The 14882-nt window shown below is 48.0% G+C and overlaps 1 long non-coding RNA gene across 2 annotated transcripts in view; it reads left to right on the top strand.

Annotated features, from left to right (window-relative positions):
- Positions 1–14329, top strand: part of LOC106147145 — a 24234-nt gene extending 9905 nt beyond the window's left edge. For both annotated transcript variants that reach the window (XR_001231913.1, XR_001231914.1), the window contains 3 exons: positions 9590–9703; positions 10716–11234; positions 13756–14329. This is a non-coding gene — a long non-coding RNA (uncharacterized LOC106147145). The remainder of the gene's footprint in view (positions 1–9589; positions 9704–10715; positions 11235–13755) is intronic.
- Positions 14330–14882: the final 553 nt, after the last annotated feature.

The following is a 14882-nucleotide window of genomic DNA, read 5'->3' as shown; positions in this document are numbered from 1 at the left end:
CCCCTACATTTTTTTATTGACTTCCTTTCTTATCTCAAATTTCTAGTTTCCTAGTGGTGTCTCCTGGGATTACCTCCCACATAGAAACTACTTGCACTTGAATCTGTATCTTAGGGTCTGATTCTGGTGAAACCAAATTAAGATAGTTGCTAATGGAAAACCAGGCACTGTTTTCACAGTAAGGAGGGTAGGCACTGGTTAGGCAGAAACAATGTCCTTTTCTTTTGGTTAAAAGATTTGGGCTTTTCCATTTTCTTGCCTGGTGTTTGTTTGCCTCTTCCTAGGATAGGTAATGAGCCCCTTGAAGGGAAGGACACAGCTTGTTTACTGATATTGTGCTGAGCTACTGAGATCTGGGGTTGCTCCCCTATTATGGACAACTCATTCCAACCCAGGGAGGGTGAGACCGGAGCCAGAGTCCTGGCTGCAGTTTGCTTTCCAAGAGGGAAGAGGTCACAGATACTGGGAAATTGGAAGAGAGCTGATTTTTCAGGGGGAATTTTAGCCCTTTCTAAGGATGAAGGTTCAAGGGGACAGGATATCCTAGTTAGAAAGAGGTCAGGCCTGGGATTTGGTTGGAGTCTGTCTTCACAGAAATGGTTACTGAAGCCACAGGTGTGATGGCCTAGTTGAGGAAGAGCTTGAGAAGAGAGAGCGGTGTGGGGTCTGGGCCTGCCTCTTGCTCACTTTCCAGAGTGAGGAGATGGGAGGAGGAGGTGGTGAACGTGGGTCTGAACTGAGGGAGGAGAGGCCCATGGTGGGGACCCAGGCCATGAATCAGGGGGGACCTCCATCTGGAGCTCTGGGCCTGAGTGTGGGGTGCGTGTTCTCCGGGGGAGACTGGGGAACTGCTCCTGAGAACAGCATGGGTAGGACCAGGTGGCAGTAACAGCAGCTGTGCATGAGAGCTGCTGCTTTTCCAGAGGGATGAGTGTCTCCTCCAGTTTCTCCAAAAATATATTTTCCTGCTTCTCCAGGATAGAAACATCCCATTAATGATCTCCGCATCTCAGCTCCTGTGTAAGGGCTCGAAAATCTTGTCGCTATAGCCGTCTTGGCACCAGAGAGGTTAAAAGGTCAAGACTATAGTATACAAAGAGATAAGGGGTGGGACCTGGGGTCTGTCACAAACATCGTGGAGTCCTAGGCTCTGTGCTAAGTGTTTTCTTGGATAATCCCGTTTTATTACCCGCCTAGCCATCACCAGTCTCCATACGGCAGAGGAAAAAGCTGTGGTCCACAGAGGTTAAAGAATTTTCTCACTCAGTGGTGCACGCCGAGAAGTGCCGTGTCAGAAGCTTGATCTGAATGGTTTGGCTTCCAGGCTTCTAAGGACTGACCACTTGGGGGAAACTGAGGCAGTACCTGGGAGACACTGGCTTTTAGAAGAGAGACACTTAGTGGACTGTTGTGTTGGTTTGAGGCTCTGGCAATAGTTTTTAATGGGCAGCTGTTCAGGACAATGAGTAACCCCTTCAGGCAGGTGAGGGAAATGTTCCAGGAACTTCATTCAAATCGTACCAAACTTTTAAGGTAGAGAGATGGATAATGAACAGCTCATTTTACCCTTTCCTCCCTGTACTGGTCAGTTATCTTGTTGCTGGGACAAAATACTGGACACCCACAATTTATTTAGTTTTTTTCTTTTCTGAGACAGGGCCTTGTTATGTAGTTCAGGCTGGCCTTGAACTTCTGGTGATCTTTCTGCCTCAGCCTCCTGAGGGGTGAGATGATAGGCGTGCCCCACCATGCCTGGCTTCCAACCCCGCAATTTATTTATTTATTTATTTATTTTTTTGGTTTTTCTCCGGTACCGGGAACCGAACTCACGACCTTACGCTTGCCAGGCAGGCGCTTTGCCGCTGAGCTAAATCCCCAGCCCCCAACCCCGCAATTTAAAGGAGAGACTTTTTTGACTCACAGAGTTTAGAAGATTCAGCCCATAGTCAGCTGGCTCCAAGGCAGACGAGGCACGGAGGAGGGGCAAGACGGTTGCTCACTCCATGGCAGGAAGCAGAGAGAAAAAGGGGCCAGGAGGGAGTGTGGCCTTCCCGGTCACAGCCTCAGGCCTCTCTTCCAACCATGCCCACCTCCTAACGTACATTCTGCTTTGAGCTCATCAGTGGATGAATCTGTGGATGAGTCCGCAGTGAGGACAGCGCCTCCCCTTGATCCAATCACGGTGCAAACGCACGAGACCTTGGGGGACACTTTAGATCGGAACCGTAACTCTCCCTGCCACTTCCCGCAGTGCCCAGGCCCAGCCACGCTCACCAGAGGACTTTGCTGGGGGGCAGCGACCTCAGCTCTGGGTGCTCTTGGAGCTGTTGCTCTGTGGCTCCCTTCAGGGGCTTTACCCGGACCGCGAGCTGAGATGGTCGCCTCGCATCCCCTCAGCCTCCTTTATTTTTCACAGATCTGTTGTTTGTATATTTCTGCCTCCCTCAGTGGAATGGATTTCATTTTGTCGCAAGTTGGCTTCCCAGTCCCTGGGACGGTGCTTGGCGCATGATAGCTGTAATGCGTGCTTGCTGCGTGCACGCCTGTCTGTTTTCCAGGCCCTGTGCTCAGTCTGCCCACGCATTGCCCCTGAGTCCTCAAAAGCCCACACTGGTCTGCCAAGCCACACTGGCCTTGAGCCAATTTCAATGTGCTGGAAAATTGGACAGCAGGGGCCAGAGGTGCCAACCCTTCTCCTCGCAGGCCTGGGGAGAAGAGCCCTCAGGTGGCCCAAGTAGGGGAACAGGCTGTGAAGTTCACAAGGCCAGCCAGGAGGTTCCACCCTGCTGCTGTTAATGGCACCATCTGATTTCAGCAGTGTCGCACCTCTCCTGGTGTTAAAGTCCTAGGGGTACAGGGCAATCACAGCTCCGGAACCTGCTCTTCAGAACTTAGAACAAACCAAAGAGGAGAGAGCCGGACACAGACGAGGCCTGGAGAAGAGGACCCAGTCTGGGCCGGGCGCTCCTCTCCTCTCCTCCTTCCACTGCCTTCTGCTGCCTTGGGTTCTGGGGCCTTCCCCCAGGAGAACCGGCTTTCAAGTTCTAGCTCTCAGCCAATGGGAGGCTCCTTTCCTAGGCTGGGCCTTTTTAAAGGAAATTGTACCGCGTCATACCCCAGGAGCTAATAGTTTGCCATATATATAGTGTTTAAAGTTTTGGGGACAAACAGTAGCTAAGAATGGCCCCTGCGACTTCTGGGATGAACGTTTGTGATTGTGGCAAAGCTCTAGCACTGCTGCACCGCGCAGTGTAGTCCCCTTTCTACTTGCCTCTCAGTTTTGACCAGCCACTCCTTTTTCCTGGCCTGTAAGTAACTCTACTTACTATTCATTTAAAATAAGCTTCCTTCCTAATAGTCTACCTGCTTTTTGGTGAATTAACAGGCATGTGATAAATGCATATTGAAGACTCGGTGACTGTGAAGCATGTTCATAACAGTGACCAAGACAGACTTGCCCTTGTGGGCTCACAGTCTAGTAGAACAGCTTCTTCAACCCGCAGGCAGGCCTTATTCTGTGTTCTGTTTCCTGCTGTGGTCTCTAGGTGTGTGTGGCAGAAGCACATCCATAACTTGTTAGAAGGATAGCAGTGTAACACAGCATCCAAAGAGCCCCCTCCCTGCACCTCCCACCCCACGCAGCGCTCCTCTCTGCCTGCTTTATCCTGGAGGCTGCGTTTCTGTGCTGTGAGCCCGGGACTCAGGAGGGGATCTTTCTGACGATCGTGTGGCCAAGACTCCAGCTGGAGAACATTCGCAGGGGCCACCTGCTTCAAGAGGGGGAACGCGAGACAAAAAGTCCACCGTCACCAAGCTCTAGGCCCGCCGTCGGGGCCTCCAGGGCTGCACAGTCGGCAGGTGCGAAGAAAGAAGGATCAGTCTGAGTAAACACTGGGCTCTTCCTGCAGGGGGTCAGTCTTCCTCGGGAGATTTGCTGTGTGGTTTGGACGAGCTTCCCAAGCGGTCTGCCCTTGTTATGATACCGTCAGCGGTTTCCCCGTACTCCAGGGTCCCAGTGTCACTGTTTATACTCGGCATCACACAGTTCTGTGAGCCTTTGCGTACAGGAGGCTGCCGAATGTTCGGAGGAGGAAGAGGAGGTGAGAGTACACAAGCATTTGTCTATGTGGGAACTAGATTTGCTTTTTTTTTGTTTTGTGTTTTTGAGACAGGGTCTCACTACACAGTTCAGGCTGGCCTTGAGCCCACTTTGTAGCCCAGACTGGTCTTGAACTCGCAACAATCCTGCTGCCTCAGTCTCCGGAGTGCTGAGATTACAGGTGTGTGCCATCACGCCTGGCCTAGATTCGCTTTTTATCTAGGAAATAGCTTTGGAGACTGGCACTCCAGAGCCAGCTTGGAGTCTGGCACTCCAGAGCCTGTATGGACACCAGTGTGAGGTGGCTCAGGGTTGCTTAAGGGGTATAATTCTGCACATTTGGCTGGGAAGGGCTGTTGCCTATAATTGCAAGAGCCTTCCCTTTCCCAGAGGAGCATTCTGAGGGGCAGAGAGGTGAGGTAATTTACCCTCAATCACACATTTCCTGGACAAACCTGTGAGGAATTGAGGATGCACATCCCTTAGGTCATGGTATTTCTATCCTCATTTTTTATCTCGTCCATCAATAATTTAATTTTATACAGATACATGTCTGTATCTTCATGATCAAAAACATAAGCAGTACTGTTTTAATAAAAGGTTGACATGTTCTCAGCCTGAAAGGAATAAATACAGACCCTAATGTCTGTATTACAACCTCATTCTCCTGAATACAAATTCCTGCATAACAAACTGGAACTGTTATTGCAAACAGCACCTTAATGACTGATCCAACTCTTACATCTTGGAACTCTTGTGGGGTGTGTGTGTGTATCTCTGTGTGTCTTTTGTGTGCACACAGAAGGATTCACAGTATTTGGTGCTCCTATGTTTCAAGTAAATATCGAAGAGACAATTTCTGGGAGCATCTGTCCTTCTGTAGACGCCCAGGCATTACTGCCAATGGTCGTCAGTGTTCCCAATTCTTGCCTTTGAATATGTGATACTGGATAGGAAGTCCCTAACTCTATATACCAGGAGTTCAATTATAAAATGGTTATTAGAACTGGGTATCCACTTTCCCATAAAATAGTGATATATATTGTAACTAGGAGGTTTAGTTCATCCCTGAAACTTGGTTAACTCCAGGTATACTTCAAATACTGCTCATGTGGAATTAATATGTTCCTGACAGCTTGAATTGCTGGTGATACAGGTGTGACTGTCCCATTGGGTGGCTTGTACTTCCTGATGGGGCTGTCCCACGCCACCCAATGGGACAGTCATGCAGGCACTACCGGTGGTTCAGAGCCACCTGTCAGTGAGACATCAATTTTGGCTCCATCTGACTGTTAGTTTAAGTATGAAACACACTTTTTGTACCATCAGTGCTTAAATAGAAAGCTATAAAACTAAGTAAGAAGTTGTTTTTAATTATCATGGATGCTGGAGGTACAGCTGAGCAGCTTCAGTTGGAAATGGAGGTAGCGAGGACTTTGTGAAGCTTGCAGATGGAGTGTATAGATTTTCTATGGACTTTGGGTGTTAATAATCCTGGTTCCTCAGCATGGTTACGACATTCTCATCTCTCCTCTAAGATGTCATTAACCCTCTGTTTAAGTTGATCAGATGTGACTGGGCCTTGGGATTTTTCTCATAAATGGAATACAGTGAAGGAAGAAAGACACATTTCCTTCTGAGATCACTATGTGTGCACGGGAATGGGGCTAGCAGAGGAACCGCCTGTGTAGGCAGTAGAGAGGCCGTTGGTGTGTGAGTCTCTTGGCAGTTACTTTGGGGGGGGGAAGGGAGGGAAGCAGAAGAGAGCTGATGTAAAAGTCCGCCAAGGTGGCTCAAGTCCTACTGATGGTGAGAGCCCTGAGTTGTCCTTGAGTCTGAAGTGAGAGACACCCAGAATCCAGCAGGCCAGCATCATCCTGCCTGCTCAGTCCTAGGCGACCGCGTGAAGAAACACCCTGCTGGCCAGAAGGGTCTGCTTGCTCCAACACCCTCCTGGAACACAGAACTCCACAGATGAATGTGAAGCTCTTTGGGGTACCTGGTCAACCCGGCACATTTAGGGAGCAGGAAAGGAAGGGAGAGTGGGCGGGTAGTGTTTGGAGAGCACCTTAAAGGGGAAAGATGGAGTCTGGAACAACAGGTGGGTGTCTTAGAGAATTTCAAGTGTGCTGTGAGCTCCTCTGTGTGAGAAAGCTATCCTGAGATAGGCCCAGGGAGGGCTCAGTGATAAAGTAGGAAAGGAGAGAGCTTGACATTGCAAGCCTTTCCCTAAGGGAAGACAGAGGATGAAGGGGATGAGGTGTGGCATTCTCTCTACCACCGATCAGCAACACGGAACGTAGACTGGCTTGGCTACTCTTCCAGCAAATGGAGTGGTATTGATCTGGAATCATGAGCACTGGTGCTGAGGAGGCAGCCACAAACTTCCTGTGCTCACGAGGCCTACCGATATCTGGCTGGGAGAAGTTAAGGTTCGTGAGCGTTGTCTGAAGGCTACGCAGTCTCTTCCTTCAGTTCTTAAAATGTATCCTTGAATCACATCAGCTATTCATCTCAATTATGTGGTTTTTGTCTTCTGTGGAGAAGCTTTGAATAAATTCTCCTTCATTAAGAAGCAACTAGCCTACATCGAGGGATGTTTTAAGAGTCAACATTGGGGGACTCGTCGTAATATTTATGGTGAGAGTATTGTTTTCTTTATGAAGATCAACGAAAGAAATTTCCCTTAGGTCTTTGTTCCAAGAATATAGTGCTTCTCTTAAACACCTGGCTTATGCTCATACAACTATATAACAGACCATGCCACTTTCCCCCTTTTTCTTTACCTGCTAGGAAGCTCATGTTCAAATTTGTAGCTATATCTTGAGCAGATATCTTCAAATTTGCAGCTATATCTACCTGCATAACTGAATTTTATTTTAAAATTTATTTATTTATTATTATTCTTTTTTTTTTAATGTATGTGGTGTTGGGGATCGAACCCAGGGCCTTGTGCATGCAAGACAAGACCTCTACCATGGAGCCACATTCCCAGCCCATAACTGAAATTTAATTCTTAGCATCTTCATCTTTCTTTTTTCTTTCTGGTTTCCTTTTTAATTTATCTATTGTTTTGTTTTTGTTATGCTACCTGTGCTTTTTTTTTTTTTAAGCCATCTTAAATTATTTCAGGAACAAGGTGGTTAAATAAATAAATATAAAGGTGGTGATGAGGTACTGGCTCACACAAATCCAGTCCTGAGTGTGGTTGGGTGGCTTTGAATAACAGCCTATTCATAAGCACAGGAAATTTGGAAGACTGATGTTAGAAACTCTGGAAGTACCTGCACTATTTATAGTTGCATTTTTAAGCAAATTCTTGAATCTGAGTGGTGAATATGTGCCATTCTAACTGGAAAGGTAATTATCAAATTCCTCAGTAGTCTATTTGGCCATGGTATAGAAGTATCTTTACACTCAAGGGAGCAAGCGGCTGGTGATTTCTTTCATCTGAGCAGAGCTGTTTTCTTTGTAAAGTTAATTCCTCTATGTACCCATTCAGAGATCAAAGTCCAAATACTTAAACAAAACCATGGATTTTGCAGATCCTTAGCCAATCTTGGACTAGATCTTCAACCACCAAGTACTAAGGAAAGCAAAACAAAATGGACCTAGAGTCTTAAAAACTAGTGTGTCGAACACACACACACACACACACACACACACACACACGCACACACGCACATATATATTTCCTAGCTGGCCCTTGAAACTGACCCCTGTGCTGTCCAAATTATCCCTTTCTCCTCAACTGAGAAAAGAACAATCCCAGGCTACAAATGGCTTGAGTAGGGTAGAGAAAGAAGTTTGTTTTCTAAGTGTCTTAGTGTAGGCATTCTCTCCAGTAGTCCCCATGTCATCCAGTGGCAGGAAAGAACAGCAGCTTGGTGACCAGGATACCTGCTCCCATATGGTACAACGTGGGGCGCAGTGCCCAAGGTGGCAGAGCTCAGGGTTGATTTGTGGGAGCGATTCAGGGTCTTCTTGGACCTGCTTCCCTACAGGGAACTGTGGAGAGGATAAAGATTGGGCTTTGTTCTTTGGGGTACTTTTTCCAATGAATCTTGTCATCTGGTTGAAATCAAAGAAGTCAGATCGGTTTTCTGGGGGAAGGGTGGGCACGTGGTTCAGTTGTAGAACACTTGCCTAGCACAAGGCCCTGGGCTCCATCCTCAGTACTGAAAAAAAATATCTGATGCAAATATTAACAGTGCAGAAAATTCAGACAATAGTTTGAAAAGTCTATTGTATTTAAAAAACTCCACAACTTGTAAATTTCAAAAGAACTTTTTTCAAGTTTGTACTCTATGATTTGATATAATAAACACACATTCGCACACATGTGCCTTAGAAAGCCTCCCTGGGGTGCAGTTGGATGGAGGTAACTTCTAATGTTCTATAGCAGAGGAGGTAACTATGGCTGACAGCAACTAATTGTATATTTCAAAGTAGCTAAGAGAAAGAAATCTGAATGTTCTTAGCACAAAGAAATGATAATGTCTGAAATGATGGATATGTCAATTACTCTGATTATACATTGTGTACAAGTATTGAAATATCACATCGTACCCCACACATATGTATAATTATTACATGTCAATTAAAATCTTAACACTATATTAAACTTTTTTTGAAAAAGGAAGCCCTTCAGAAATGCATAGTGATTATCTTTGAGTGATGGAATTCTGGGGAATTGTTTTCCTCTGCTTGTCTCTAGGGTCTGATTTCTCCACACGATGCCAGTAACAATGTAGTTGGATGCTAAGTGGAGGTCAGATTCTAGAACCAGCATGTAAAGAAGGTCATTCCAGGTAAATTACTCTCGAAGGTAATTTTTCTATTAAAATAGGATGGAGACAGCTTTATGTATCACACGGTTGTTGCCTTGCGTTTAGGGCCCCAGATATATAAAATATATACATCTGATGCATCAGAATCCACTTAATAGTGCTGTAAGGTGCCAGGCTTTGTGGGAACAGAGAGCAGTTGTGGAAACTTCTGCCATGTCTTTACTGATTTTTGCAGTGGAGCTTGTACTCGTGGAGTGGAATGGCCTGGAAACACCTTCACTCTTCAAATCACTTTCTCTCTCTTCCTTGGGTGTGGTGTGGGCTTGATGCTGAATTGCAAGGCAAGGCACTGTTTTAAGGTAGATTTCATGCTGCAGATCAGTAAAATGCAGATCAATATTTCCTGAGATTGAATTTATTCCCACTTGGCAAAGCTTAAAACAGCTTTAAGGTATGCTGGTAGGAAGGGAGGGGGTCTGTATATTAAAGCAATGTCTTCTGGTGGGCAGTGAGAATGCCTGCCCACATTTGCTTGGAAGAGCTGGGCTGTTGCAGCAAGGACCCTCAGTGAGGATAACTCTGCCACTTCTCTACTGCCTTCCTTAGGTCCTGCTCTGGCTAGGAGGAGCAGGAGGGGAGATTGGTTGGGCAAATGGAATGAAGCCATTTTTATTTATCTCTCCCCCCTCATCTCCAATAGATGCAGGTTGGCATAAGACTGGTGTGCACCTGGAGATGTCTGGGGTCACAGATGGGGGAGCACTCACCCACACCTGACACACACTGAGCGCCTGTTACTGGGCGAGGCAGTGGGGTAAGTGCTGAGTTAAGGTCTGTGCCCAAGGACCTTACAGACTCTGGGAAGTACCAGCGTTTACAAATGCAAACAGTGGTACGTTTTCCAAAGGGAAAAGGTGGAATTCTATAAGATGCAATGGAGACCTATCTGGGGCTTTTTTGGAGAGAGGGACCCTGAAGAGCTGCCATTGTGGGGGGTGAGAAGGCAGCAGCCAGAGCCCTAGTGCAGGAGAGAGCGTTCCCGTGGAAGGGACAGCACTGGTCTCACCTGCAAGCCCTGAGACACTCATACCCCAAAGAGCAGAGGAAGCCCTGCTTAGCTAAATAGGCTTGCTCAGCCTGTGAGGAAAATCCTGCCCCTGCCCAGAGAGCCCCCCAGAGACCGTGCTGTGGTCCTAGCCCTGGTGCCCCACCCCACAGGATGTGTGGGCCCGGTGGTCCTCAGACAGCAGCTCCAGGCCTTCCCAGCTAATTCCACCTCCCCCGAGCCAGTCTCCAGCACGGCTGGGCTCCCAAGCTGGGCGCCTGCCAGTCAGTCTGGCCAGGCAAGGAACTATTTTGGGAATTTTTATGATGGAACAGTATTTTTTGGGTAAACAAATGGAAAGCTGTTAAGCAGGGACGCTCACCCCTAGCTCCTGGTTCACCTTTTTCCACGTGGAGGAGTCACAGGGGTGGTACTGTCCGGTGGGAAGAATACTCCCCTGGGATTCCCACTTCTCTCTGCAAGCCTCAGCATTCCTTCCAGGATAAACAGCTACAGAAATTCACCACCCCTCCCCGTGCCTGCCTCCCACCTCAGGTTCCTTGCAAACAGCACCCTTAGTGCAGTCTGGGGTGGGGGCTGGCCGAGCAACATTAACCCCTTAGGGCCTGAGGCAGGACTCCAGTGGTGTCTGCCCCCTCCCTTCCCACCTCTTCACAGTGAGGGCGTGAAGGCCCCGAGAAGCCTCTCAACTTCACAGGTTCATCAGTTGCAAACGAGGTTGGAACCTTACAAGTTTCCTCGCCTGGTTCTCTTTCTTCAGGCCGGTCGCTGCCTACCAACCGCACAGAAAGTCACGGAGGTGCCAAGCTGCTCCGCACTGACCTGCTTTCAGATGAGGGTTCTGGTGAGGACTAGTCCTGTACCCCAGCCCTGGCCTGACCCAGTGGCCTGGCTTCCAGAGGATGGGTGTTCAGCCTGCCCGTGGCACCGGCCTCTCATGAGCTGCTGGGCAGCTGCAGCTTCCTTACCAGTGGTACCTCTCCTTGGTGCTGGGGGACCAACCCGGCCAGACCTCATTCCTGCAGCAGTCCTGTCATCTCTCATCCCACCCACCGGCCCCCCAAGGCTCAGCAAGTGAATGCAGGGGAGAAGAGAAAGAGCCCCAAAGGGAGCAAACTCCAGAAAATTTGCCAAATGCACAGCAAGACGTGGCGTGTGTCTGGCAGACCCTGCTGGATATACGACACCCGCGGACTCTGAGTGCAGCAGGACTGTGCTGGCACCAGGAAAGTTGTGCCTTTTTGTCCAGGCTTTTCTGTACCTGCTTCTGCTTCTCTGGGTAGGTCTATTATTTGCATTTTAATTAAGTTCTACTTAAACCAATCAAACCATATTTATTGAACGCTATTGCTAGGCAATGTGCTCTGCACCAGAGATAAGACACATAGAAAGGGCATTCACTCATTAAGCATGGACAACTATTGTTTTCCAGGTGTTACTGTTAAGCATTGAATGTATAAGAGAGGGTGAAATTCTAGGTCATGTGGAGTAACCCAGATTTATACACAATCCGTCACAATAGCATGTGATGGTGATTGGATCTGCACATAGCACAGTGCTTTGGAATTACAGAGCTGGAAGAGACTAATTTTGCGTGGGAGATACAGGGCATGTTGGGAGGGGCTGCTACCTGAGCTAGACCAGCAGAGCAGAGGACAGAGGTGAGTGTGCACACAACATGCCGGGAGAGTAGCTGGAGTGGAGGAGCAGTGCACAGGGGCAGGCGGCGGGCGCTGGAGGTGGACGGGAGGCCAAGCTTGAAGAACCACCGAGGGCTTTCTATCCAGTCACCTGTTGGTTCCAGGCCTTGTTCTGCGGCCAGCGTGTCCTGGTTATGCGGTCATGTTGCCTTTTAAGATGTAAGCCCCCATGGATAAGGCCAGTTTCTATGCAAACCATTTTATTCTGTCCCCACCACACTCATACCCAGGTCCCTGGCAAGGCTGCGTTCAGGGAGATCTTGGCCAGGAGCTACGGAGCGAGCAGGGAGCAAATGATGAGGTAACAAGAGGCTGCTGCCTCTGAGCCTCCCTGGGTCTCCCTTGTCCCCCACCTGTGGGTTGCTCTGGCTCATACGCTGGAATGTGCTGTCTGCCCACTGATAGCCATCCTCCCCACTTTCAGAACAGACTCCTGAGTCTGAGCTGGGCACAGGCTGCACAGCTTCGTCTTGCTCCTGACATGCCCACATGGCGGTGCTTCTGCCACTGGGATGTGAGAAGGAATCCACATTTGAGGACGGCCCGACATGGAATGCAAGACCACTCCCTGCCCTTTCCCTCTTCTTACAGGAGGGGTTGAGACCAGCGGGGAAGCGCCTGGGACACAGCAGTGAGCAGCTGGCTTGCCGGCGTGGTCCGGCTAATCAGCAAAGTGCCCAGTGGCTGTGGACCACCTGCCCAGACACAGCTCTTCCTAACCTTCCCGGAGTTTAGAGGGCGCAGTTTGTCTTGGCTGTAATGGGCCAGACCTGAGGCAGTGATCCTAGCTGGGAAGCTTTTATGCAACTGGAAGTATGGGGAGTGCTGAACCCAGTTGCATCTCATTAAAACGCCATGGCAGAGTACACATTTCCATCCCATGTTCGTGATGTTTGAATGTTTAAATTCACATGAAAAATGTAAGCACTGAGGCATAGTAGCTGGCAGGGTTGGGGCCACGGTGTCAGGATGAAGGTGTTCAGTGGTGACAGTGGTGTTGACAGGACAGGTTGACTCTGAGGGGTGTGGGAGCCCCAGCTCCAGAGGGTCCCACACAGCTGGGGATGCTTCCTACTCTGCTGATTCACCATTAACGCCCTGTGGTTTTTCTCGTGTACTCAGCACCAAACTCAGCACATGCCCAGCTGATTTATGATCCATGAAGGAGGAGCCCTGTGATCGGGGAGAGGTGGCAAAGAGCAGTGCTTGGGGCTGTGCTGGGAAAATTGAGTAAAATAGGAAAAAAATAAAGGATATGCAGGGTGCAGGGATGGGGACAAATAGGGTAACATGTTGGAAAGACAAATTTCTTAACTATCTCACAGGTGGAAGCTCGGAAGACAAACTATGGCCCAATTTTTCATCCCATCTGTCCCTGGGCATGTGTGTGTGTGTGTGTGTGTGTGTGTGTGTGTGTGCGCCCTGGTTCCGGGTTAGAGCCGTGTCACTTCCTCCTCCTGTTCCCTACCATCTGCCATGGGACCTCACCAAAGCCCGCACCATACTATTTGGACTTTCGGCCTCAACCCTAACCCTTTTACTTTACAAATTAAAAAAAAAGTATTGTGTGGTATGTACCAGCATCCTGCATGCCTAGGTCCTGTGACAAAACCCCTGGTTTTATATCATGCAGCTCTCTGGCCTGTTACTACTATCTTTTTAAAATGATAGTTCTGAAGCCCAGAGAACAACATGAAAAATTCTTGTGATATAAACTTAGCAGAAGATGCAGGAGCTAACACCTGTGTATACCGGGAAGACCATACACAGTGTACAATGTGATGAATTTTAAAAAAGACAAAGAGGAAAGAAAGTAAAAAAAACATGGCAAGAAAGTAGTGACTGACTGTGTTAGGTTGAGGGGCTATGGGGAACTTTCCTTTATTCTCCAAACTTTCAGTATTGCCATTATATTCTAGTCAAAAACCTAAAAACTTAGGGAGGTTTTTAAAAAACTAAAAGAAATCTAAACAGTATGGATTTAAAAAAAATTTTAAATGAAACTGCCACATAATTGAGCAATCCCATGTTTGGTATATATCCAAGGAGAGTGAAATCAGTACATTGAGAGGACATCTTACACTCTCACTTTTATTGCAGCTGTATTCGTGATAACCAGGAAATTCAAGAAAAGAAAACAATCGAAGAGTCCATCCGTGACGAATGGACAAAGAACATGTGGTACATTTACAACATGGAATACTATTCAGCCATAAAGAGGATGAAATCCTGCCGCTTGCAGCAATGTAGGTGGAGTGAAGATGGTTATGCGAAATGAAACAAACCAGGCTCAGAAAGACAGGTTCTGCCTGATCTCACTCATACGCAGAAGATGAAAAGTTGATTGCACAGAAGCGAAGAGCAGCCTGGTAGTGACCAGAGAGGCTGGGGAGAACAGGGGGTGGAGGGAAGGCTAAAGGTGGGTCAGTGGCTGTGTACTGCGAGACACGAGCAGCAAGCGCTGACGCTCTGTTGCGTGGAAAGTTGCGGGACTTGGGTAACGATAATGCGCTATGCATCCCAAAAAGCTGGAAGAGAAGGTTTTGAATGTTTACACTATAAATGATAAATGTTTGAGGCGATAAATATATTTAACATGATTTGAACATGTACAGTGGACGTATGTATTTTAACATCACATGGCACCCTGTAAATATTTACAATATTTACAATATCTCAGTTGAAAATAAATATAAATGAAAAATAAATACATAAACAAAACAAGAATGATCATCTGATCAGCTGGGGCTGGCGCCCTGGCAGCCCAGGTGGAGGACGCTCCACCCTGGAGACGCCCAGTCCTCCTCTGGGCCAAACCAGCCTTGATGTCTTCCAGACGGCAGGACCCTGCTGCTCTGCCTGAACCATGGATGTTAAAGCCTGGGAGGAATGTGAATATTCACAAGGACACCCTTGTTCTCAGTGATGGTAAATCCCCCATCACACACAGTGTAACACAGTGTGGGGGCTAGTATTTCCCATGACTCCCAGTGCAGGGGCACCCATCCGTGTGGCGCGCACACTGAAGGACCTGGTTGGCTTCTCGCCCCTGAGAGCTGTGCCTGGTTCCCATGGAGAACGCAGGAGGTCTGTCTGGTCCCTCAAATTGGCCTGGCCCTGCTGCCTGGTTAGCTCCCTGGGGTGTGACTCTGGGACGCAGTTTTAGACTAAGACAGATCTGAATTTTTCAAACTTTATGACTCCTTAATCACGTGACTGGAAAAAGA

Source organism: Chinchilla lanigera, unplaced genomic scaffold, assembly GCF_000276665.1.
Source record: "Chinchilla lanigera isolate Chin_1 unplaced genomic scaffold, ChiLan1.0 scaffold00122, whole genome shotgun sequence".
Classification (NCBI taxonomy): domain Eukaryota; kingdom Metazoa; phylum Chordata; class Mammalia; order Rodentia; family Chinchillidae; genus Chinchilla; species Chinchilla lanigera.
Note: the sequence above shows the minus strand (reverse complement) of the source record. Positions and strands in the feature narration are given on the sequence as shown.